The sequence below is a fragment of the Notamacropus eugenii genome, chromosome 1, assembly GCF_028372415.1.
Source record: "Notamacropus eugenii isolate mMacEug1 chromosome 1, mMacEug1.pri_v2, whole genome shotgun sequence".
Classification (NCBI taxonomy): domain Eukaryota; kingdom Metazoa; phylum Chordata; class Mammalia; order Diprotodontia; family Macropodidae; genus Notamacropus; species Notamacropus eugenii.
This window is the reverse complement of record NC_092872.1, coordinates 666,778,439-666,806,011: the sequence shown is the minus strand read 5'-3', so window position 1 is coordinate 666,806,011 and position 27,573 is coordinate 666,778,439. Positions and strand designations below refer to the sequence as shown.

The following is a 27,573-nucleotide window of genomic DNA, read 5'->3' as shown; positions in this document are numbered from 1 at the left end:
GCATTATTTGAATTCAAACTACTTGTTTCCATTGGGCCAGAATTAACTGGCATATTTTACATGTTTAATTACGGTACAAATTTGAATATATGCCACCACTTCATGGGACTCATTCTTTGGACTCATCAGGGACTTCCCTTTGCTAGTTAGTATTTTTCAGATTGTGATTGTACAGTCAGTTTTCTTTACAAGTGAGAACAGTTTTTCTTTGAGATAATTTTTGAGTGGCTTACTGCTTAAGCAATGATTTCTGTTGCATTACTGTGTTCATTATGAGTCTAGAAGCTGATGTGAGCCATATGAACGTCGCAGTCCTTTGGGCTTGATCTGCGTACTTCTTTATTTTTATGTTTCAGCAATGGATGAAGTGCTGGGCTTGGAGTTAGGATGACCTGATTTCATATCCTGCCTCAGACACTGTGATCCTGGGAGACTTTTCTGTGCTGTTCCTTGAGCTGTAAAATAAAGGAGTTGGATTTCATAGACCCTGAGGTCTCTTTCAGCTCTAAATCTGCGATCTTATGACCCCAGTATATATGACTTATTGGTGGCACCTATTATAAGGGAATCTAGGTGATAAAATAGAGTGCTGGGTCTGGAGTCAAGAAGACTTGAGTTCAAATTTGACCTCAGACACTCACTAGCTGTGTGACCCTGGTCAGGTCGCTAAACCCTGTTTGCCTCAGTTTCCTCGGCTGTAAAATGAGCTGGAGGAGGATATGGCAAACCACTTTAGTATCTTTGCCAAGAAAACCCCAAATGGAGTCACAAAGAGTCAGACACAATCAAAATGATTCAGCAACAATAACTAATGTTTATTCTTCCCCCACCACCACCATAACCACCATTTTCTTTATTTTCTACTATTTTCACTTTTTTAATGTTCCATTTTTCTTTGTGTTGGGTCAGATCTTTACACACACCATTATAGGTGGTAACATAAGAATTTTGCAAAATGGTGTTTGTATATTGAATCACATAACAATATATTTTGTTGCGATTGTTCAGTTGTGTGTCTGACTCTTCATGACCTCATGGATCATAGCACACCAAATGCTTGTCCATGAGGTTTTCTTGGCAAAGATTCTGGAGTGGTTTGCCATTTCCTTTTCCAGTGGATTAAGGCACACAGAGGTTAAGTGACTTGCCCAGGGTCGCACAGCTAATACAAGTCTGCTGCTAGATTTGAGCTTAGCTCTTCCTAGCTCCAGGTCCAGCTCTCTATCCACAGTGCCACTTAGCTGCCCCTAATTTGTTAGGGAAAGCGAATTCTTAACTTAGAAGGGGGTGGGGGTTAGTCAAGGGCTCCTGATCAATTAAGTCTCCCAACTCCCATGTTGAAATTACAGGCTATAAGGGACAGGTAATCGAGACAATGAGGTGTTGCTGTTTCACCCTTTTCTGACTTTTTGTAGTTGCATTCACAGCTTGGAAAGGATGTGAAACCTTGAGCGGCTCACTCCCTAAATTCCCTACTTACAGATTATAAAGGGTGAGAAATAGGGAATAACCCATTCACAGCTTGCAAAGGAAGTGTAAATAAGTATTTATACTTTGTTGTTCCTCTAGGAGCTGTAAAAAAGCACACTAATTTGCTGGAATGACAGGGCAGCTGGCCAAGGGACCGTTAAAAAGCCAGCCAACTCCTGCAGACACAACACTCTCTCGAAGGAGTCATTTGAGATAGGAGGAGGTTTGTCAGCGGAGACTCATCTCTGGCAGTTGAGAAGAGAGCCAACATTGGAGAAAGATACAGCTCTGGAGTAGGAATTGTTCTTGGCCTTTTCCCTTGAAAAGACTCTTTTAGAATGGGAAAGGGAAGGGGAAGAATTTCTCTCTTATCCCTCCTCCCCACCTGGTAGTATAGTAACTTGCCCAGCAAGGGGTGCCCATCTAGCAGAGAGGTGAAAGTTCAGAGCATATTACAGGGAATGATATGAAATAAACCTGGAAAGGTAGACTGGAGATAAACTGTGAAGGATTTCATATCCCAAAGTGAGAAGTTTTTATTTTATCTTAAAGACAAAAAGTTGCTGCTGAGATGTTTCTGGAGCAGAGGATCAGCATGATCAGACTTCCTAAAGCATATTTTGTCAACCATGTGGAGGAGGAATTGGAGAGGGGAGAAATCAGCAGTCAGGACCCCAGCCCTCCAGCCTCTTATAAGTGAGAAGTGATGGAGAGCTGATCTGGAATGACAGCTCTGTGAGGGTACAGAAGAGGAGAGATGTGAGCTATATCATGGACAGAGAATCTGTAATCCCTGGCCACTGACTAGTCATTAGGAGCAAGGAAAAGGGAAGAGTCAAGCTTTTTAACCTGGTTCTGTAGCTTACTACCTGAAAAAAGAAAAATATATATAATATATAAAAAAAATACAAGAATCCTAAATAAGCTGACAGACCATTTCACTTGCAGTGGCCAGTTTCCTTATCTATAAAACAGAGGAGGTAAAATTGTCATTTTTATTATATTAGCCCTACCTATCCATGAACAATTAGTATTTCTCCAATTATTTAAATCTAATTTTATTTGTATAAAAAGGGTGTTTTTTAAATAATTTTGTTTATATAGTTCTTGGGTCTGTTTTGGCTGATACACTCTCAGGTATTTTATACTGTCTAGAGTTATTTTAAATATGTTGTATACAATAACAGGAATATTGTTTTAAGAACAACTTTGAGCAAATTTTAGCTATTATAAATACCCAAATTAACTACAAAGGATATATGAAGGAAGATGCTATCTGCATCCAGAGAAAGAACTGACAAATAGAAGTATATGTAGAATGATTTTATATATATATGTGTATGTGTATGTATATACGTGTATCTAATTGTTGTCTAATGGTAGCCATGATAGGGGGGAAGCAGGAAAAAAAGAAATTTATATGATAACTTTATTATATATTTAAAAGAAACAGCAAGTTGTACATAATAGATTTGGGGTTTCATGCACAATCATCTTTTTTTAAACTATACTATGTTATGGAAATGCTTGTTTTATTCCAGAAATTAAAAAGAAAAGAAAGGGGTTGGGCTGTACCATCACTCAGGTCCCTTTCAGCTCTAAATCTTTTACTCCTATGAGAGACTTTGGAAGATCACAAGTTAGACTCAGGTAGAAGTATTCAGGAGAAACTTCTAGATTCTGGAGCTTCTGGAACTGCAAAGAACGCCCTTCCTGGGAATATCCAGATGGCTTAGAGACCGAGAAGCCACTGAAAAGGAGGAAGACTATGAGCCATATTAGACCTCCAGGGAAATGGTATGGGTATGCTGGGGCCAGCTCCTACCATCTCTCTCAGAAGAACTAGTTGTTAAGTGTAAGCATTTACACTTTGGGGGCCTTGGTTTATAGTCTTTGTTGATTGTCTCTAGACCTAAGAATGTGATGGGGGAAATGTTAAGGCAGATTAAAGTTAAAAATATGTCAGGCATACATTTGGTGGGGGAATCCATTTTCGGTTTGTTTGTTTTTTTAATGTATTTTACTCTTTTGGAGGCAATCATAGTTAAGTGACTTGCCCAGGGTCACATAGCTAATAAGTGTCTGAAGCCAGTTTTGAATTCAGATCTTCCTGTCTCTAGAGTCTGTGCTCTATCCACAGTGGCACCTAGCTGCCCCAGGGCAATCTGTTGTTAAACCCTTACCAGCACGTCGCTGAATGGGAGGGACCTCTACAGAAAGCATTAAAAACAAAAGGAAATAAGGCCCTGTGACATGGTAGAACATGTATTTTAGGAAGGAAGGATGTGATCAGATAGACCAGCAAGATCTGGGTTGGGAAGGTCATTTTCTAACAGCTTTCTTCCTTTTGCTTATCAGCAGCACTGCTCAGGAGAGATACCTGTTTACACCTTCCATTGCTAATTCAATTCCAATCTCCCTACCTCACTGCAACTTCTTACAAGTGTGTTTAATGCTTGCTTATACTTTTATGCAATTTGAAATTGACTTTACTGTAGATGATGGTTAGATAATGCTTTATATGTTTTGCATGACTGCACATGTACAATCTACATCAAATTACTTGCCTTCTCAAGGAGCAGGGAGGGAGAGAATTTGGAACTCAAAAATTTTTTCAAGACAAATGTTACTTGTTTTTACATGTAATCGGAAAAAATAAAATATAAAAATTTTAAAAGCAATAACATTAAATTTAACGTCCTAGAAAACAAACAAACACAAAGATAATTTTAGTCCAAACTAATAAGTATAGAATTCAATATTTAAATTGGGGAAGTTAACCCCCAAAATGGAGATTTTCTTCCACTTAGCTGAATGGGAGGCTGAAGAGTCCACTATAAAGAGAATTTCTCCAGACCTGTTTGACCCCAGAGGATGACTTTAGCAGAAAGGAGAATATAGCAGTAAGAGGTTGGAGTGTTTGTTCAGGTAATCAATCATTCTGCACACAGCAGCCAGCCAGCCACACACCTGGCCACATTATAAGAGCTGGCCATAACGTTGCCTAAATGGGACATTCTATCTCCAGCTTAGTACGTTTGCACAAGCCATTCCCATGTCTGGAATGCATTCCCTCCTGGCCTTCTCCTCTTAGAGCCCTTAGCTTCCTTCGAGGTTCAGTCAAAGTGCTATCTCCCTGAAGCTTTCTCTGCATCTACACCTCCTGTCTTTCCCTTCTCAAAACATCTTGTCTGAATTAAAGTTGTAATTCCTTCTCTCCCTATCCTCAGGGGCTGTTTCATTTTTTTTGTCTTTGTGCTTCCTGAAGTAAGCAAAGAACATAGTAGGTGTTACTAATTTAGTATTGAGTTGAATGATGCGATTTGGGGCAAGTTGTTTATTTAACCTCTCTGGAGATCAGTTTCCCCACATGTAAATTGAACAGGGTAAATGGGATGATCTCTAAGGTCCTCTGATTTTAACCACCTTCTCTCCCCCATCCCAAATGTTCTGGCTTAAGAATAAACATTCCGGTTAGGGAGTGTGGAGAGGAGTGATGGCCAGGGCCAACAGAACCTCCCCCAGGGCCCAGCTCCTCCTGGTACGGGGTGCAGGATTCAGCAAGGCCCAGGAAAATTAAATGGAAAGGCCAGAGGCCACAACGCAGGAGCTACTCCTTGCCTAGGGAACTATGCCAAGAATTTCAAAAGGCCTCATTAGATTCCACAGCTCTAGGTCTCCTCTAAACACACCCACTCACACATGCCCCGACACCCACACAAACATGCATACATTCATACACACACACGCACATGCACACACACACACACACACACACTCATACACTTGCACAAACAAATCTAGAACTTGAAAGCTCTGCAAATACACACCCCTTTAAAACCCCCACACAGACCCGCTCTCCTGGACCCAGAGATTTTTACATACATTCTGACCTGCACGCAAACACTGACATGTATATGCTCATACAAATAGGCTTACATTCCATAACTTGCCACGGCCTTGCTCAAGAGCTACCTTTCAGAGGAAATCAACTCCCTTCCCTACCTATCCCACCTCCCCCTAAAAAGTCCAGCTGCCACAGGAATTTGGTCATTGTCTGTAGGTCCTGGCCCTTAATGGCCAGGATTCAGGAGCCTTCCTCCTTCCTCCCTCTAACCTGGCCCTGACCCATAACCTTTTCCTGGCTATTAGCAAAGGAGAAAAGGAGAAAAGAGGGCACTGGGCCACAGCAAGATATTACAGAAGTGCAGAAACACTTAGCACAGCCTCCAGCATTTGCTAGTTTTTCGCATACTTGTCTATCTCTCAGTTCATTTCATCCTTACACCACTGCTGCGATATTCCCACTAGAAAATCAGAGAAACAGGCCTGAGAGGAATTCACCTGCCCAAGGATAACTAATGAGTTAGTGTTAGAAAATAGAGTAGGACCCTCAGGTCCTGAAGATTGTCAGGCTCTTTCAGAACATGGAGTGCCTTTTCTTGGTCAAATTACCAGATTTTGCTTTCAGTTATAATGTCAGTAAGGGTTCATTAGAAACATAAAATCTTGGACTTTAGAGATTAAAGGAAACTCAGAGAGCATTAGGTCCAAGCCTTCATTTTATAGATTACAAAATTTAGGCAGAAGAGGTTAAAAGACTTGCCTAAATAGTCACACAGATAGTATCAAAGTTAAGACCAAAGCAGGCAGCTACACCCCATTCAACTCAAGCTCTTGGTCAAACTTGTTTCTGTAGTGAGAGTTTTAATGTCTAGATGAAGGAAAGAGAAAGAGAAAGGGAGGCTTCCTTCCAAATCCCCTGGAGAAGACTCCCAAAGACCAAGAAAATCTCCACTAGCTCAAAATTCTTCATCCCATTTGATCCGGCCCAAAGATGCAGTCGTCAAGACCCCTGTAATCCAGTATGCTTTCTATCTATTCCACATGTTATCCACAAACTAACGGAGCATGTCAGCTTTTATACCTTTATCCAAATCATCGATTGAAAAATGTTAAATAGCATAGAGTTAATAAAGAGATCTCTGCCAGTCCACTAGCAAATTTTCATCTATTGAACATGGACCCCTTTACCTGGAACTTTCTCCCTCTTCATTTCTGCCCCCTGGCTTCCTTCAAGTCTTAATTAAAGTCTTCTTCAAAAAGCCCTTCCCAGTCCTCTTTGGACATTATCTCTGATTTATCTTCTATATATCTTGCTTATAATAGCTGTCTGTTTATTGTCTCTCCTTCTCCACCCACCCACAACCTCCTTTAGACTATGAGTTCCTCCAGAAAAGAATTTGGGTTTCTTTCCTTTCTTTGTATCCTCAGCACTTAGCACAGTATCTGGCACATAGAAGGTGCTTAATAAATACTTATTAACTTAATTCTATGAGTTGAGAGAAAGTGAGGAGTCAAGGACCACGCCAAGATACAAACCTGAGAGACTGGAAGAGAGACTGTACTTTCAACAGAAATAGGAAAGATTGGAAAAGGGGAAGATTTAGGGGGAAAGTTCAGTTTGGGATACAAGTTTAAGATATTTCCAGAACAGATAGTTTGAAATGTCCAGAAGACAATGTGTGTTCATCCTTCATTGCCAAAGAAGGCCATACCATCACAGAAATAATGACATGACTTGCACTTGACTTTGTTTTGAGTGAGGGAGGGCTGTGCAGGTCACCAGCCTCACTTCTCCTCCAGAGTCATCTGAATCCAGTTACTAGATATTCATCAGAATGACTAGAGATGACCCAGGATGAGGCAGTTGGGATTAAGTGATTGGCCCAAGGTCACATAGTTGGTGAGTGTCAAGTGTCTGAGGTGAGATTTGAACTCAGGTCCTCCTGACTCCTGCACTGGTGCTCTATTCACAATAGGTGATGTGAGAATGAAGCTCAAGTGTTCACAAACCAGACCTCTAATTAATTCATTCTCAAAATCAAAGTCAAGTTCACATGGTCAGTGTGCAAACTCAATTGTCTTTCTTTAAAAAAAAAAAAGTAAGGACAAATTTCACCTCTTCCTCAATCCTGTGGTACATCCCTCATCTTCTGCAGTCTCTCAAAGATCATTGATAGTGGCTGACAGTTCTTTCCACATCCAGGGATACAGTTCTGGATCTGGTGACTTGATCTCATCGGTGACAGTTATTCTCTACTTACTATTTAATCCGAGGATTGACCACCAAGTAGCCATTCTTGTTCTAGACTTTCCAGATCAGAAATCATTCTCCTTGGCAGAGACTATACAGAAGCAACAAAATGGAGAGTGGGGCAGCTCAGCTTTCTCTCAATTATCACCATTTCTCCCCCTCCAGGGGCAGATGCTATCATATCGTTGATTCTTCTCTTTCCTTCAATATAGCTTTAAGAAGCTCACTCTTTTAGTTTTCTCATTTGCCTCAATTCATTCTGAGATGCTACAACACTGACACTCTTCTTACAGGACCATCCCAGGATTTTGTATTAACCCTTCATTTGTTTATGCTTTCTTGTATATATCATAGAATCATGCTGTTTGGGTTCACTAACATCTGTCTTATCTATGGCCAACTAGGCTCTGAGTACACTAAAGCAATCCTACTAAACCACTAGCCCACTCTCCACAGTGGCTGTTCCAAAGCTTCATTTGTCTGTCTCTCCTTGAGCATCACAATCTAACCCTCTCAGCTTGCGAATCTTACCCCATACTATATGTGTGTGTGTGCGTCTTTGTGTGTCTGTGTATGTATACATATATAAATATACTTAAATACACACATATACATATATACATGTATACATATAGACATACACACATATGTATAGCCCACTGATCAAGATCTCCTATTTTCCCTTTTCTCATTTCATAATCACTCAGTTGTATTTCCCTATTCTCAGTCAAGGAAAAACCCCTCTACAAGTACCAATGATCCTATGCTCACTAGCAGATTTCCTCCCCTATCATCCCCATTCTTTCCCTAAATCTTCAATCTCTTAATCTCCATTGGCCCCTTCCCTGCTGCCTGTAAACACACCCTTGTCTTTCCCATCTTAAAAAAAAAACCAGTCCAATGATCCAATCATCCCACCAATCATTGTCCTATACCTCTTCCCCCCACTCCCTTCTTGGCTAAACTCCTTGAGAAATTAACCTATACTCCATGACTACACTTCCTCTCCTCTCACTCTCTTCTGATCTTCTGCAATCTGGTTTCCAACTTCATTGTTCAACTGTATCTGCTCTCTCCAAAGTCACCAATGATCAATGACTCCCTCTGTCTCTATCTCTGTCTCTGTTTCTCTCTTTCTGTCTCTGTCTCTCTCTACATATGTATGTATGTATATATATATATATATATATATATATATATATATATATATATCTCAATCCTCAATGGCCTTTTCTTGATCATCATTCTTCACCTCTCTGAAGCATTTGACACTGTTGATCTTATTCTCCTGGAGATTCTCTCCTCTCTAGTTTTTCCTAAAGGGGCAGCTAGATGGTGCAGTGAATAGAGCACCAGTGCAGGAGTCAGGAGGACCTGAGTTCAAATATCACCTCAGACACTTGACACTCACTAGCTATGTGACCTTGGGCAAGTCATTTAACCCCAATTGCATCATCCTGGGTCATCTCCAGTCATCCTGATGAATATCTGGTCACTGGATTCAGATGGTTCTGGAGGAGAAGTGAGGCTGGTGACCTGCACAGCTCCTCCCTCACTCAAAACAAAGTCAAGTGAAAGTCATGGCTTCATTTCTCTGATGGCATGGTCTTCTTCGGCAAGGAAGGATGAACACACACAGTTTTTCCTAAAACTGCTCTCTCCTGGTTCTCCTATCTGCCTGCTCCTTCTCTGTCAACTTGATTCTATCTAACAACTAGTTGTATCTCTAAAAGCTCTGTCCTGGTCTCACTTGGGGTGAGATCATCAGCTCTCATGGGTTAGTTATTGTATCTATATGGATAATTCTGATCTATATGTTTGTCCCTGGTCCCCCTCCTAAGGCACAGTCCCATACCAATAGCCACTTTTTGGACAACTCCAATTGGATATCCCACGGGCATCTCAACCTCAACATGTCCAAAACAGTCTTTCCTATGAAACCATCCCCTCATTCCAACGTTCCTGTCACAGTTAAGAGCACTTTCATCCTCCCAGTTACCCAGGTGACAACTCTTAGTATCATCCTCCACTTCTCACCCTCACTCACCCTATATATATTCCCAATTACTTTCCTAAGGAACCCCTCTCCTTCCCTCCCCCACTAAAATCTCTTTAAGACCTTGGTCTCTGTTTTTTAAGATTAATTGGTGCAAATATTAGTATACAAGGGCTAGAGTGCCCCACTCCCCTACCCCCACCAACCCTTATCTTCTTTCTCAGATATCATTGACTTCCAGGGCCTTTGAGCCCACACTGCCCAGAATAGGAGCAGAGATAGATGTAGGGAAGGTGATAGAGGGAGGGTAAGAATGATTTGCTCAGGGGGGCAGGTGGTATTTACTTAGCACTCCTGTGTCTCCTGGAGACTGAGCCTCCTTACCAGAGCCACTGGCTTGACTCTACTCTGAGGTGACTTCCTTAGGAGGAGGAGGGAGATAAGCCAGCAGGTCTGGGCCCGAGCCCCAGCCCTCCAGCTCCTGCTCCTTCAGCAGGCTCTCTAGTGGTTAAAAATAGACTTCGAATGGTAGGCAAAGTCTCCCTCCCAGCTGGACTAAACTCCATGACCTCTGGAATGGGACGGGAAGAATACTGTCACAGGAACAAACTCTCCAAAGGGTCTATTTCCTCCTTCCCCAGGACTGTTTCCCAAAAGGAGACCTACTCAAACCATGTCTGTTTTATCTGTTTTGGGGAGATTTTCTCATTGTCATGGAAATTTGTAATAACTAGGATACTTTATCCTACTTCTCACTAACATTAAATGTGACCATTGGCAAATTGCCTAACCTCTCAGTCTCAGTTTGCACATCTGCAAAGTTAGGATAACAACACTTTCACTACCAACCTCAGAGGGTTCAATAAATCAAATAGGATTTATTAAGCACCTACTATGTGCCACACCCTGAAAATCCAAATACAAAAGTTAAATTATTCTTGCCCTCAAGAAGGTTGAATTCAACTGAGGACAGTAGTAGTAGAGCAGAGCTGGAATCAGCCTGAGAAAATCAACTGGCACATTTTCAGTGGCACAGTGGATAGAGTGCCAGACTCCTATTCCTGAGTTCAAATCTAGCCTCAGACACTTACTAGCTCTGTGACCCTGGGCAAGCCATTTAACCCTGTTTGCCTCAGTTTCTTCATTTGTAAAATAAGCTGGGGAAGGAAATGGAAAACCACTCCAGTACCATTGCCAAAAAAAAAAATGGGGTCATGAAGAGTCAGACACAACTAAGCAACAACACATTTTCAAAGTGAGCACTTACACCTTGGAAATCAGCAAACTACAGATCAAGGCTTGGTTTATTGTTTTGTTGATAATCTAGACTTAAGAAAGTGATGGAGAAAATGTCAATAATTCCGATTAAATTTAAAAATATATTGGGCATACGTTCCTCCCCCGCCAAGAGCTGGTTGTTAAACATTTACTAGCACACCCCAGATTGAGCAAGTTAGCAGGTACAGATGGGCATTCATAAAATATATGCAAAATGAATGTAAGGTAATTGGGGGTGGGGGAGACACAAGCAGCTAGGGGTGACCAAAAAAGGCTAATAACCACTAATGGCTGAGAACTGGCATTGTGTCATTTATATAAATAATCCCATAGGCTTAAGGTTCAGAGGGAAATTCTTGGCAGTCATGCCAGCGTACAGAGATTGCAGCCAGCCTTTATGGTTCTGCGGTAGATCAAAGCTGTGACTTTGTGTAAAGTCAGCTATCTCAACAACTATCTCCACAATGGCCATTAAAGGTCCAAGGTTGAACCCCAATCTGCACTTCTCAGAAGCTACAACAGAGACTAGAAAACATACATAATCCAGAAATCAAATTGCCATTGCCCAAAAGGGTTTTAGCAGAACTTCCTAGCACTTCTGTATCCCCTCCCCTAGAGTAAAATTAGCCCACCTACAAGGGAAAGGACAGAAGGGTCTCAGTGACCAGGTATTTCTATCCTTCATTTGTATAAGAAATGGATTGTAAAGGGGAAGGCTGAAAGATGTAGGGCTAGAAGTCTCTCAGAAGGCATCTAACCAGATTTCCTATTTTAACAGGAATGGGGGCTGAGAGGTTAAGTCACATAAGTGGTGAGTGAGAGTTGGGTTTTGAACTCAGGTCTTCTGATTCCAGATAATGACCATATTGAGTTGTTGTGAGAAAAAGTATTTTGTATCCTGACTCTTTGGTGAGTGACTGTGTGATCTCTATTTCCCCTCTCTTGGTCTCAGTTTATTAATCTTTTACAAGGAGGGGTGGGGGTTGTCTTAGATAGGGGTTCTTATCCTGGGGTCCACAGATCCCCAAAGGGTAGGTGAATAGATTGCAGTGGGACTATGAACTTGGATGGGAAAACATTGCATCTTTATTTCAGTATAAATAGTTTTCTTTGTAATCATAGGTGTTTTGTGTTTTTAACAATATTCTGAGAAGAGGTCTATAGGCTTCACTAGACTTTCACCAAATTGATAAGATGAAAAGGCTGAGAACATTTGTTCTAAATATGCTCAGCTATAGCCCAATGGCCCCTTTCTGCTCTCCTAATGAACACTGAGGGGAAGTAAGGGGGGGAGAAATAAAGTGGAGGGTAGCTAAAGAGATCTGAGACTCAATCCGTCTTTCTTTCCATACACCTCTTCACAGCTGTCCTCAGCTACACATAAATGTGTGTGTTGGGGAGGGAGGAAGGTAAGCTCCATGTGAGATTTGCCCAGCCCGGCTTGTATTTCCTTTCAGCCCTGCCCTGACTAAACTGTCTTTACAATTTATAATTTCTTACATCACATGTTGGATTGCCATTATCAGAGCCAAAACTTGATTTGGGTCCTTGAAACTGAGAGTCATGGTGGTTTCAGTTCAATTCAATCAGCTTTTATTATTGATTAATCATTAATAACAATAACCCCTTCAAATTTATACACAGTGCTTTTGAGTTTTTTTCAAAGGGCCGACATGTTTCATTTTCATGGAGGCATATATCTAGAACAGGGAGCGATCTTGGAGGTCATGGAATTCAGCACAGTCATTTGACAAACATGGAGGTAAAATGAATTTCTCAAAGAAAAAAAAAAGGATGACAATCTGTTTTGACTGCTCATTTTAAAGTCCATAGGCTAAAATTCCTGAGGTCATTTGGGGAGACTAGAAAGTTTCCCCCTAACAATCTTGGAAAAATTTCAGGGAAATAGCCCTCACCCAACTTAGGGGAAGGGATTGAGTCTGGGTGGTAGAGTCCAGGCCCCCCAAGCTTCTTCCCTCCCTCCCTTTTCTCTCTCTCTCTCTCTCTCTCTCTCTCTCTCTAACAGAATCCTCAGGTACAAAGGTTCCGAAAGCTTATCTGTTGGTAGAACATTAAGCTGAGTCATCACTGAACTAGACTGTTTCTCCCTCCCCTTCCCTCCAGCCTCCCATGGTTATTTTTTCCTACACATTAAACAACAAACCTAGTGATACAAAGTCAAATGGGAGAAAGGGGTTGTGTTGTTCATTATCCAGTGACCAAATAAAAACCTTGACTGAGATTTTATATTCTCCCACTGAATTGGGGGGCAGGGATGCTGAGAAAGTCTAAACTAGAAATCAGTATATCTAACTCTAACCTATGTGACCTTGAACTCTCCAGGCCTTAGTTTCTACATCTGTCAAATGAAGGGCTCAGCACAGTCCCAGTGGGAAAAAGAATTTGGAGTCAGAGGACTTGAGTTGAAATCCCACTTGTCTTTTACTCTCTGTGTGACTTTGGGCAAGTCATTTTACCTCTGGACCTCAGTTTCCTTGTCTGCAAAATGAGGAGGTTAAAAGATATAACCTCTAAGGTCCCTACCAGCTCTGGCTTCATATTATTACTGGAAAGATTGCCAAGATCTCTTCTAGATTTTAAGAGTTTATGTTCCTAAGAATGACTTCTGATTTGCCCTAGAACTGTGTCCTTCCAAGGTAGAGAGGCCAGAAGCTGAATCCTGACTCTGACCTTTGCTAGCTCTGTGACCCTGAGCAAGTCACTTAACTGTGGGCCAGTCCTCAGACAACAGGTCATTCTTTCCTCTGTACCACCCACTCATTCTCCAAGCTTCAGTTCCTCCTCTGGAAAACAGGGGAAATAGTAGTGACATTACCTATTTCTCAGGGTAGGTATAAGAAAAGTGCTTTGTAGACTTTAGAAGATTGTATTTGCTATAGAGAGTCCACTTTATTCTGTGTCCAGAGTTTGGTGAATGTCAGTATTTCTCCCACCTCTGGAGAGCTCCATCCTTTTCATGATTTTAATCCACTTTAGCCCAGTCATTGTTTCTATCTTGACTGTCCCTACCACTGAATTCTCTCAGCCCCCCCTCCCTGGAGACAGTGCCCCAGGACCCTGAGTTGTCATCACCACGGGCAGTAGCAGCAATAGCAGGGGCTGCTGGGAGATTATGAGGCTACCACACTGACTTAGGTTGGTCTGTTCACACTTCACTGGACAAAAGTGCTCCACCTTCACCCCACACCCCTGTTCGGTTTCTCTGACAACTGTCTATGGAGCCCTCCCCTCTGCCTCCTCTTGCTCTTCAGGAGGGGGCATGCACTCATGAGGAAGGGGGGGGAGGAAGGCCAGGCCCTGCCAACCTCATTAAAGATTATTCTTTGGCAGGTGTGTGTTCGAGTGGGGGTGGAGGGGCATTGTCCAGCTCAGGCTGGGGTCTGAGGCCGTTGACTTTATTGCTGGGCATAAAGGATAATCATTGACCACAACCATAGCGCCTTGAGCGTCAGCACCCCAGCCCCCCCAGGCCATCTCTGCCAACTCCTAGATTACTTTACAGTCACATAAAAGGGACCTGGGGCTGGCCCCGGGGACTTTGTTCTCCCCAGTAGGGGGGAGGGGGAGGAGAACCTTCCTTGGTGACTGGCCTTGTCTTAAAATATTTACTCAGCCCAGAAAGAACTCCTATCTTTTATTGACCAGCAAGCAGAGACAATCCCAGCAAACCAGGCCTTCTCCCCTGGTCAAGCCCTCTGCCAGGGCAGAGCAACACAAAGAAAGACTCAAACCACTCATCCTTCCTTCTGCCTCCCCTCTCTAAGACAAACTGGCAGCTCAGGTGGGACCTGGGGATGAGTTGGTTTACAAGGCTTATGAAGGGAACTCAGAGGGACGAGACACAATTTCATTGACTCCCTGGATCCTACTAGCCTGGCATTCAAGGCCCTACTTAACATTGCACCCTTATCCAAACTAGACGAAGGAAGAAAGTCACACACAGAGCACTCACTGTGTGTGAGAGAAGTCAGGATCCTGGATTTCAGCCCCTAAATAGCGAGATGACTTTGTAGTAAACATGACCTCTGTAGGCTTACACTTCTCAAGAGGCCGGACTGATTAGTCCCTGAAGGGTCCTCCTGCTCTAATATTCTAGGATCTCAAGTCTTCCTCCTGCTCCAGCCTAGGTGGGCGTCTCACTGACCCTTCTGGTTAATGCCTCCCCTGTGCCACTGAATGCACCCCCCACCCCACTCTTCCATCCATACAGATCCTACCCATCCCTAGGGACCCAGCTTAATTAAGCAGGTCCCCTTTCAGGGAAGCTTTCCCCACCCAACGCCAGGACACACTGACCTCTCCTTCTCCTGAAGGCCCCCATATTCATATCAGAGCAAGTAGGGCCAGTAAGGGCCCCGAGAGGTCTTCTGGTCCAACCCCTTCATTTTACAGATCTATGAGCATCAGAGACTTACCAAGATTCACAGAGAGTGAATGCCCAATCCAGAACTTGAGCCTGGATCCTCAGACATGGTCAGCTTTTCCTCCGTGCACCCCCTTATTCAGAACTTTGCACAGATAGCCTCGGGACATCTCTGTATCATTTTTTTTGAATTGTCAGTACCAGGATGTCTCTGCTTCCTCTTCTCCAAGGAGATTGTAAGCTGCTTGAGAACCGGGACTGTTCCTTCTGGTTCCCCCGAGGGCTCACCTGGGGATGAGCACACACCCTATCAATAAAAATATGTAGGTTAAATGAGGGATTGTTAAGGAGTTAGGGTAATGGAAAGAGTATGGGACTTGAGTCCAGAAGAAGACCCGAGTTCAAATACTGTCCTTGACACTAGTCGTGTGGGTGTGGGCAGGCCACTGAACCTCTCTGGAATCTGTCTCTTCATCTGTGAAATGGGAATTGCACTCTCAGGAGATTGTTGTGAAGATATCACTTTGCAAACCTGGAAGTTAAAATGTGTTTTAAGGATTATCAATTATGCTAAAGACCAGCGTTGGGTTGTGGATAGAGAATCCCACCTCCTAAGCAGGAAGACTTGAGTTCAAGTTCCCTCTGACACATACGGACTATATGGTATTGATTAAGTGATTTATTCTCTTAGTGTTCTCAGGAAACTCTAAGACTGTCAATTGATGAGCAGATGGCTATCTGCGCTGAGAAAGGGAGTTTCCCCACCAGGAGTTCCCTATGCCAATGAAGCCAAAAAATAAATGACTAACAGAAGAGTGAAGTTGGAAGGGCAGCTAGATGGCGCCATAGCACATCGAGCGCTGGGCCTCGAGTCAGGAAGACAAGTTCAAATCCAGGTCCAGGCACTTATTAGCTAATGTGACAATGGGCAAGTCAATTGACTTCTGGTTGCCTCAGTTTCGGGAAGATCAATCCAATAAATATTTATTAAGCACCTACTAGTTGTGTGACCCTGGGCAAGTCACTTAATCCTGCTTGCCTCAGTTTCCTCATTTGTAAAATGAGCTGGAGAAGGAAATGGTAAACCACTCCAGTATCTTTACCAAGAAAATTCCAAATGGGGTCACGAAAAGTCTGACACAACTGAAACAACTCAACGTGTTTATGAACTGAACTGAAATATGTGCCAGGCACCATGCTAAATGCTAGAAATACAATTAATAAAAAAAAAAAAAGACAATTCCTACCTTCCAGGAACTTACAATCTAAAGAGAGAGACACGTAAAAGAAGGGAGAAAAGTATGGGGGGGAATGACACCACGGGGCACCAAATGAGATAATAATTGTAAAGTACTTAGCTTTGAAGGATGAATTAAAGAGGGAATAAAAAGGAGGCAAAAAGGCCAATCAGGAGGCAATTGAAATAGCTTAGGTTAGAGGAGATGAAGGTCTGAAACCGGTCAATGGCCATGTGAGTGAAGAGAAATATTACAGATGGGAGAGTTAGATTTGATAAGATTGAACAATGGATTCTATTTGGAAGAGAGGGAGAGGAAAACATCAGTGATGACTTTGAGTCCCTCTGCAAGCACATTGAGGACTATGATGTTAAAGTCCAACTATAATGGCTCCACTGAATCTAAAGGTGAAAAGGGTTATAGAAATCTACAGATTTTTCTCATCTTTCACCTCTGTGTTGTTCTCCTTCCAGTTTCATCCTTAAGTTCACTCAGGATGATTTGGTGGAATTAAGTTGTCACACAACTTTCTTTCAAGACCAGTCTTCCAGGCCTGGCACTCTATCCACTGCATCATCTAGCTGCCCTCAAGTTAGGAAGACCTGAGTTCAAATCCAATCTTAGATTCTTACTAGCTGAGTGATCTTAGACAACTCGCTTAACCTCTGTTTGCCTCAATTTCTTCATCCATAATGCAGGTAATAATAACACTTACCTCCCAGAGTTGCTGTGAGGATCAAATGAGATAATACTTGTAAGCACTTACCACTATGCCTGACACACAGTAGATAGTATATAAATTTTAGTTATTAACCAGGATCATTATTGTTATTGTTGACATCCTCTTCCCAATCTATTTCCTTTTTGAAAAATTTAATAACCCATTTAAGTAAGTCAGGCTGTAAATGTTTTAATTGCACACTATCATTTTGTTTTCATTCTTCTAGCTTTATATTAATTTTGATGTGTTCTCTAATAAGTCAGTGGTCTGACTGTATACAGATAGCTGATTCAAGAATGTAAGTACGTAAGTAATGAGTTATTTCTTATTCTATCAAATATCATCCACTTAATTTTTTTGTTATTTGATTTAGTATTGGTGCTGTCAAGCACTTTCTGAGTCTTTTTCTAGACTGAAGTATCCAGGACTGGAAAAAGCATAGATATAATGCTTCTTCATAGCTTACAAGTCTTTGGTCTCTTCTGTTCCTTTCTCCTGAAACTTGTCTTCCAACCTATTTTTCTTAATATGTTTCAGCCTTTATATTAAATCACCAAAAATTACAGACACACTAAAGGCATGTTGATGAAGGTATTGGCAAGCAATTGGGAGGCTTTCAAAAACAATATTCCACAGCTGACCACAACTTTAACATCAAACGATTGAAATACAAGATTTCACTGCATTTAATTTTTATTAACTAGAAAAAAAAGCATTTGATCTGATAAAACAAAAAGCAAGCCTGGTGGCTTTCCTCCAACGTATATGTGTCCAAGTTATACAAGATTCCTGGAGGAATATGACAAAAGAGACAGCCTTACTCAGTTATTCTTTGATCATTACTATTAAGCAAGAAAAAAGGAAGAGAAATCTGTGCTCACCAGGGATGTCATGGAGGAGACCTAACCTAGAATTAAGAAAGCAAGCATTCATGAATTCTGTATGTGTCAGACCATGTAATAGGTGGTAAGGAGACAAGGACAAAAATGGAACTGTACCGGTCTTCAAGGAACTTACATTCTAATAAGATACATATATATAAATACAAACAAATTTCACACAAAGCAGATTCAAGGTAGCCTTGGGGGTTTTGAGAGTGGAAAGGCACTAGAATTTGGGGGAAACAGGGAAGACCTTAGGCAGAAAATATCAACTTGAGTTGAGTCTTGAAGAAAGCCAGGGATAAGACTGTGGAAGGAGAGCATCCCAGAAAAAAGGGAGATAGAATGTTGTATTGGAGTAATGATGAGGTCATTATGGCTAGCATGTGGAGGGGAATGATGTAGAGCAAGACTGGAAAGGCAGGATGAGAGATTCCTTATAAATGGGGAAGTCTTTCAGATGTCTTTGCTGTTCATATCAAGTCCTGGAATGTTCAAGAGCCTCTTAAATGAGATTTAGAATCTCTCTAAAGAACTTAATCTAAATATACACACAAGAAAAAAGCAAATGGATGAAGAATATCCATTTCTATGACTATATTACACAGTTGGGTTGATGTTTGTCCTTCAATCTCGAAGAGGACCATGAGATCGGAGGAAGGTGACATCATGATTTGCAAGTGAATCGTATTTAAGTGAGGCTGGGCTGTACAAAGTCACCAGCCTCACCTTTCTCCTCTGGAATCATCTGGGTCCAGTGGCAAGATATCGATTAGGACAACTGGATGCAGTGGGGGATTTTTTAATCTAAAGTCTCTCAGATCTCAGTTTTTCTGAGGCAATGCCCATTGCTGGACAACCTGCGAAACTCTGTGTGTGTGTGTGTGTGTGTGTGTGTGTGTGTGTGTGTGTGTGTGCATAAGTTGGACAAAAGCTGCAAGTGAATTAGGTTCAGAATTGAAGGAGAGACGAGTAGGCTAGAGTGCCTTTGGGAAATTACAAAGTTATTTAAATGAGCCCAAGCTTCTTCCTAAAACAAAGGCCCAATTTTTTAATATCAATATTCTTTCAGTGGTGGCATGTGGCCCTGAGCGTTTATGCCACCACCAAGAGTCAAAACTGAGAATGGTTCATCGTGTATGTGAGCAGGCTACAAAACACTTCCAACAAGGAATCTAAACCAGTTCTCGATTAGTTCAAACTACAAATCTCATGAAGAGATTGAATTATTTGAATTCTAATTGCATGTTTTTCATTGGGCTGGAACCAATTACCACATATTACATAATTATAACTTCAACTAGTTTAAATTCAAATACATTCAACCACTTCACAGAATTCATTGTTCTCCCTAATTGGGACCTGGCTGCACCACAAAGAAGCATCATAAGGGATTTCATCAAAGAAATGAATAATTAAAAATAAGATCAGCTAGTTATGTGCTAAGAGTTAAGGGTAATCGATACACAACTATTCTGATTCTTTCAAGAGAAATTGAGGGAAACCTCCTGGAATCGTGTGGACCTCCTGGGAACCTACAAGAGAGTGATGGAGGCTAGATCTACAATTTTAATGATATCTAGAACTGCCAGGTAAGGGAATTGCCACTGTCAATGCAGGTCCATGCCTCTTTGAAACATATACTCTCAGAAGTGCCTAACACTGCCAGGGGCACCCAGCCAGTATATGTCAAAGGCCTCTCTTCTCTCCCATGTCACCCCTCTCTCCATTGTACATACTGCCTCTCAAACTAGTGGGAGGACAGGGGAGAGAGTCACGAAGAATGGGCAAGCATGAATAGGTTGAGATCTGATTGTAGGAAATAATTATATGAGTGAGATCACAGATTCATTTGAGCACTTGAGAGAATAAATTTGCCTAAATTTGGTGCTGGAGTTCAGGGGTTACTACAGTAGCATTTGAGATAATTTATTTCTAGAGGGGAAGCCTTTCCAAAGCTGAAAGAGGTTTGAAAATTGAGTTATACTTGGTTACTTTATATATACTTCCCACTTCCTCAAAAAAGAGACAAGTGACCTAAGGCAAGTCATTTAATATCCCTAGCCTCAGTTTTCTTATCTGGAAAATGAATATTAGTCACTACTTTGGCTACTTCACAGAGGGTTATCATGAAGATTTTAAAAAATCAAGTAGGATGGTAAATATGAATACATACAGGGAAAAAAAAGAAAGGACGCCTCTCAGTAACAGATCTCAGCCTAAACTACAAAGCAGTAAACACCAAAAACAGCTTGGCACTGGCTAAAAAATAAAGAGGTTGGTCAGTGAAACAGATCAGGTCCACAACATACAGAAGCAAACAAAAACAGTAGCGTAGACCCCAATTAGTTGGGTAAAGGCCCACTATTTGACAAAAATTGCTAGGAAAACTAGAAAGCACTTGGGCATAAATTAGGTATAGACCATCATCTCACACCACATATGAAGATTAAACTCCAAAAGGGTACGTCTCAGACATTAAAGGTGACTCCACAAACATAACAGAGGAGTAAGGAACAAACTACCTTTCACATTTACGGAAAGACAAAAATTCACAATCAAACAGATAATAGAGAAGATCACAGAAGGTAAAATGGACAATTTTGGTTGCACAATATTTAAAAGCTTTTGCAAAAACAAATCTAATGCTATCAAGAGAGAAACAGGTAACTGGGGAAAAATCTTTGCAATAATTTTCTCTAAGAAAGGTCTCATATCAAGGTATACAAGTAATTTATTAAAATGTATAAGACTAAGAGCCATTTTCCAATAGTCAAAGATATAAACAAGAAGTTTTTAAAAGAATAGATCCAAACTATCAACAGTCATATTTTTTCAAATGATCCTTCTCACTAATAATTAGAGAAATGCAAATTAAGACAGCTTTGAAGTTCCATTTTCTACCCATCAATTGGCAAAGATGACAAAAGAAGAAAACAATAAATATTGGAGAGGCTACAGGAAAACAGACACACTAGTGATTTATTGGTGTAGCTGTGAATTGGAGTAGTCCTTCTGGAGAGTATTTTGGAACTAGGTCCCAACCTGAAAGTTATTCAATTGTACATATCTTTTGGCCTAACTATTTCACTATTAGGCTTAATAATAATGCTAACATTTGTGTAGTACTCATGATGCTAAGCACTTTATAATTGTTATCTCATTTGATCCTCAGCAATCCTGGGAGGTAGATGCTCTTATTATCCCCATTTCACAAATGGAGAAACTGAGGAAAATAGCAATTAAGTGATTTTCCTAGGGTCATCCAACTAATAAGTATCTGAGATTGGATATGAACTCAGGTCTTACTGAATCAAGACCTAACACTCTATCCACTGTGCTACCTTGCTGCCATAGAGATCAAAGAAGATAGAAAGGATTTATCACTATATACAAAAATATTTTTAGCAGCTCTTCTCATAGTAGCCAAAAGCTGTAAACTAAGGAGGTATCCATTTATTAGGGAACTGCTAAGCAAGTTATGGGATACAAATAGAACAGAATATTATTGTGCTATAAGAATGAATCAAGTTGAGAAGATCTCTCCAAACTAATGGAGAATGTTAGCAAAACTAGAACAATTTATACAAGGACCACAAAATGATAAAGAAAAATAACATCGAAAGGCTTTAGAACATTGATCAATACAATGATAAACCAGAAGTCCCAAAGGACTAATGATGAAACTTCATGTCTGGACTTTAAATGCAGAAGGAGGTACATTTTTGGACATGACTAATATGAGAATTTGCTTCTCTAGACCAGACATTTTTATGATGAGTTTCATTTTTTAATGTTGAATAAAATTTCAATTTCTTATGCTTATTATTCAGTTGGAGAGGAGGAAGGGAGGAGTGAGAATTAAAAAATAAATAATTTTTCAAAGTTTTTTGAAAAGAAAACAAAAGCTTTAATTAGAAATATGAATGCAGGTTCGAAAGTGTTAAGTTCTATTAAAAAAAATCGCCAGTGCTATTATCGTTGCTGGGTTTGGGTTTTAGTTTTGGCTTTGGTTTTGGTTTTAGACCAAATCTGTGATTTCATTTCTGTAGGAAATTCCCAGTGAGGAAACTCCCTCTACAAATTCTGATTGCCACCTGCTCTTCAATTTAGAGTCTTAGAGAGTTTCCTGGTGTACAAAAATATGAACTGTTTTTCCTAGTACCTGAAAGATGCAGATCTTCCTGACTAAGACTTGTTCACAATCCCTCTCTTGTTGGTATGAGTACTATTATTTATTTATGTTCCTCGTTATCCCTATATTGCCTAGATATAGCTATCAGTCAGTCAACAATCAATAAATGTTTATTAAGTACCTACTATGGGCTAGGCACTGTACTAAGTAAAGGCATATAATGACAAAAAATTGAAAAATTCTTGACCTCAAGGGTCTCCATTCTACTGGGTCCACCATGCATTGCTTCTCATTCACTGCTCAAGTCTTGTGTGAATTATTCCCCTACCTGCTTTCTGTAGAGGGTCTGGTTTTTCCCATAAAGAGGTTCTATATTCAGGGTTCTAAGTTCCTCTCCCTTACTCACCTCTCTGACTACTTAAAAACAAGGTGAGGCCCTAGAGAGAGAACGGCTACTATGGATTGGGCCACAGAGTGGAGAAGACTCTTAGGGGTAAGGGAGAATGTGGGTACTTCTAAGAGTAGAGATTAGAGAAAAGAATAAAGAATCAAGATGATAGAGTAGAAATATTATAAGCTTGTTGAGGACAGGAGCATGGATTGTTTTCCATTTCCATTTGTAGCCTAGTCTGAGCTTAGTGGCTTATGCACAGTAGGTGCTTTTTACAAATGCTTATTTATCCTTAATTAATTGACTCTGCATCAGGATTTCTGTTTTAGACACCTGACCAAGACCATAGGCAAGACATCTAACCATATGGAGCCATAGTTTCCTCATCTGTAAAATGGCAGAATTACTACCTGCCTCAGAGGATGAGGAAAGTGTTTTCCTCATTCTACAAATGTGAGTTGTTATTATTAACAGGCTGTCCTGAGCTCAAAACCCCCACAGCATGTTTCAGAGCCAGAACTAAAACAGGGTGACTGGGGCTTTGGTTTCTTTCCTGCAACAGGGCTCCAGCCTAGCATCCCCCACTACTTCTGAGAGTCCCATACCTTCACCTGTTACCATGTCCCACATCCCCCTACCACTTCTGCCATGCTACAGGGGCTAGATCAGAGTGCCTGGGGGTGAAACAGGTCACCTCCCCTCTCCCAGCAGGACTGCCCTTTCTGTCCATTGCTCCCTGGTGCCAGAAATCCTAGTCAATGCATCCTTTCTGTTGTTCTCTGTCCTGGTTTCTCCAGAGGCCCAAGCAGAAGGTACAGCATCTTCCTCATGGAGAATCCATCAGGAACCAAAAGACCCAAGGACAGTTGAAGAATATCAGACCACTGTAGAGGGGCTCTGGGATTCCAGGGAAGCAATACTGTCCCCAAGAGATTCCCTGTTATTGCAAGAGGTCAGAAAAGGGAGGACATTCTTTTTCTTGGGAACTTGAACATCATGGATTTTGGGGTCAGAAGCTCCTCCTACAGCACCAGTCCCAAAAGGCCAAGAATATGGACAGGGATGTTAGAGTTTACTGAACTGGGAGGACCATTCATGTTGCCCCATGATCAAAACCTGAGAGTTTCCATGGGTTGGGGATCTCTTGCTACTTCTGAGGCCTGCTCCTGCCTGTCCCATGAATGAATTAATTATCTCTTTTGTGAACCCATCAGTCAATATCTTTACTGAAGACAAAAGGAGAATCATAAGAAAAGCTGATATTCATTTATAGTGTTTGTAAATTTGAGAAGTTTTCCAACTCTCACCTTGAATCTCAGAACAACCCTGTGAGAGAGTGGCTGGCTATTAATATACCTATTATAGATAGATGAGAATTCTGAAGTTCAGAGAATTTATGACTTTCCCAGGTGATAGAAATTGGTAAGTGGCAGGGGTAAGGTTTGAACCTAGGACATCTCAAATCTACATTTAGCACATGATACTCATGGACCCTTGGACCCTGAAGCCAGGAAGACATGAGTTCACATCCTGAATTAGATACTTACTAGCTGTGTGACCTTGGGAAAGTCACTTAATCTCTGTTTGCCTCAGATTCCTCATCTGTAAAAAAAATGGGGGATAATAATAATACCTCCCTCTGAGGGTTGTTGTGAAGATCAAATGAGATCCTTGTAAATATAAATAAAAATAGGACACTGTTTGCCATTACTGAAGGGACAAGATTTCTGCATCTGTGACTGCTAGCATCCTCCCCTCTGACATGACCTTCCATTTACTCTGTCTCTATCTTACATGTACCTAGGCACTTACATGCTATCCCTCCATTTGGAATGTGAGCTCCTTGAAAGCAAGAGCTGGTTAATAAATGCTTGTGGGCCGACTCCCTCAAGAGATAGTGTATTTTAGGTGACATAAATTCTCGGGGCTGGAGAAGGCAGAGGGCAAGGTGGTCTGGAAAGGCAGAGATCGGGAGCCAGAGGAGGCAAAGATCAGAAGGACCGAAGAAGGCAGAGAACAGGGGGGCCAAAGAAGATGGGGGGGTGGAGGGGAGGTGGGCCAAAGAAGGTAGAGTATTCTAGATTGGCTGGAATAGTCTGGGTGATTATGTCAAGACTGAAATGAGAATGATGTGGACAGAGACTATCAAGGAGACTGGTCTGGCTGGATTAGAGAGTTTGTTGGGGAAAACAATGAGAGACGAGGCAGGATGGGTCCAGACCATGGAAGGCTTTGAACGCCCTGGCTCAGTCCCTTTCCCTCTGGCTGGTCCATCCCAAGGGAGTGCACAAGCAGGACTCATCATGTCCCTTTGGCTTGGCATGTGCTGTGGGGGACACTGCCAAAAGGCAGAAGGGGAATTATTTTACTAGAAAGTAGCCAGCATGCAGACACATACACACACACACACACACACACACACACACACACACAGATACTCAAAAGTTCTAATGAGATAATGTCTATAAAGTGCCTTCCTATATTATAACAATATGACTGTTTCACTCAAAGAGCCCTCACACCCAGAGGCTCTAGATAAAAAGTCCGGTGGCCCAGAATGTACATGTCATGACTCCAAGGATCGGTACACCCCTCCGAAGCTCAACCTGAAGGGTCCCAGGACTCGAAATTCTCTTCTCTCTGCTTCACTAGACAACCCTCAGAACAACCCCCAGGGAACCAAGGCCCACCTGGAGCCCAGCCCCAGCAATAAGCCCTTACTCTCCCCTCCACACCCCACTCTACCCCCAGCAGAACTCCCCCTGCCAGACTCCCCCGATAACATCAGCCCCACAAGAATCTAGGTCAGCCGCTTATCTCATGGTGAAATTGAATCCATCTAGGAATCCAGCCTTGACTTCAGTTACACATGTAAATCACAACCATATTTCATGCTTAAAATGGGTCTAGTGGGAAGGATGGGGAAAGAGGAAAAACCCCAGGGACACACTGGCTTTGGGTTGGAATGCAATTTATTACCAAATAATTATATGTTATCTATGGGCCCAGATCATAGCTTGAGTATGTGTAGCAGGGAGAGGCAGCCTTAAATATTTCCTAACCCCTGTTACCAGCTTTTTCCAACTGCGTTTGCAGCAAGAACTTTACTGAGTTATTAGTAGCTGCACAGTGAAACCATCATGTGACAGAAGCCTAAAAACCAAACCCTATCTAGGTCTCAAAGTATAAGAAGAACAATTAATAAAAAAAAAATTATGTATATATGTGTGTGTGTGAGTGTGTGTGTATATGCACTGTTTCTTCCTCTCATAGCTTATTGTAACATTTTCTGTCTATATTAGAACACTTAGCTTCTAACAGTTTTGGCTGAGCCAGATTCCTTGATGTAAAACATTAACACACTAAACCCTCAGACATATTTTCTGTCCTAAGAGTAAATTAAGGTAGAGGATACAACTGAAAGAAGCAATTTGATCAAGAAAAAACAAATCCCAACTAGATCTCAAAGTGAAAGAACAACAATTAGCAAAAATATAGATTGTGCTTCTGTTTATCCTGTTCTTCCCAAGGCTAATTGTAAGGTTTTCTGCCTCCATGAAGGCATTTAGCTGATAACTGTGTTTGGTGAGCCAGACTCTATTATTTGAAACACTAACATTTTCAACCCTCAGCCTTGTTTTCTACTCTAAGGTACAAATCAAGGCAGAGAATACAACTAGCAGAAGCAATTCGAGACAGACAGCTGATGGAGGGATAGAAGGGAGGCAAAGACAGAAGGAAAGAAATAGAGAAGTGAAACCAAGAAATATACAAGGATAGATGGGAAAAGAGGAGATGAGGCAGAGAAACAGTGAATTTGAGAAAGTAAGGGAAATACAAAGACATATAGAGACAGAAATTAGGAGAGAGGCAAGAAAGAAACAAAGATGGAGGCAGGCAGGAATAGCACCATGATTTTCTGTTGTGGCAGTAGTTTCTGGTATTATCTTCTTCTCCATGGGAAAGGGGAACTTTGAGGTGGCCCTGCTGCTGTGGTTGTCTTTGGTCCTAAGTAGGTGCTACTGAAAAAAGCTGGAAAAAAAAAATAATGAAACCATGATGACTATATCCACTACAAATTTATGTTACGCAACCTCAACTGAGCCCTCACTGCTGCAAGGCAATACTTTTTACACTTCCCTAATTAACTCTCTATCTCACTCATCACAGTGGCTCTTGTAAACCTTATCCCTCTTCAAATGTCTCATGGCTTCCCTCCCCTAACTCTCTAAGATGAGAACTTTGTCTCATATTTTAGTGAAAAAACTGAGGAAAGAAAGAAGAGAAAAAAAGAAAAAGAGAGAGGAAGAAAGGAAGAAGGAAGGAAAAGAAGGAGAGAAAGAAAGAAAGAGAAAAAGAAAAAAAGAAGGAAAGAAAGAAAGGCCATTTTTCAAGAGCTCCTTCTTTTTGCCTCTCCCTGGATGCCTCCTATCATGATCCCCTCCTTCATCCCTGTCTCACATGAAGAGGTGGTCCCTCTACATGGACAAATAATCTCATTCCATCCCATCTTCCCCAGTGTACTGCCCCTTCTATCATCCCCATTCTCTCACTAATCTTTAATCTCTCCTTGTTTACTAGCTGCTTCCCTTCTACCATGTCTCCCTCATCCGCAAAAAAAAACCAAAACCAAAACAAAACTCATCTCACTTGATCCATCTCCCCACTAGCTGTCATCCCATTATCACTTCCTTTTGTGTCTAAACTTCTTGAGAAAGTCATCTACAACAGTTGCCTCCACTTCCTTTCCTCTCACTCTCTTCTAAACTCTCTAAGGTCTAGTTACATTTCATGTCATTCAGCTGAAACTTCTTTCTCTAAAGTTGCTAATGATCTCTTAATTACCAAATCCAATGACCTTTTCTCAATCTCCATCTTTCTTGACTTTCAACCCTTAACACTACTGATCCCTCTCTCCTTCCTGGTATTCTCTTCTCCTCATGGTGTTTTCCTCTACTCTCTCCTGGTTCCTTTCTCCTCTA

At 41.4% G+C, this 27,573-nt stretch overlaps 1 long non-coding RNA gene across 1 annotated transcript; it reads right to left on the bottom strand.

Moving 5' to 3' along the window:
* Positions 1–27,573, bottom strand: LOC140521078 (uncharacterized). Its single transcript, XR_011972779.1, has 3 exons — positions 27,450–27,573; positions 15,278–15,532; positions 1–455 (listed from the first exon to the last, which is right to left on the bottom strand). It is a non-coding gene; the product is annotated as an uncharacterized lncRNA (long non-coding RNA).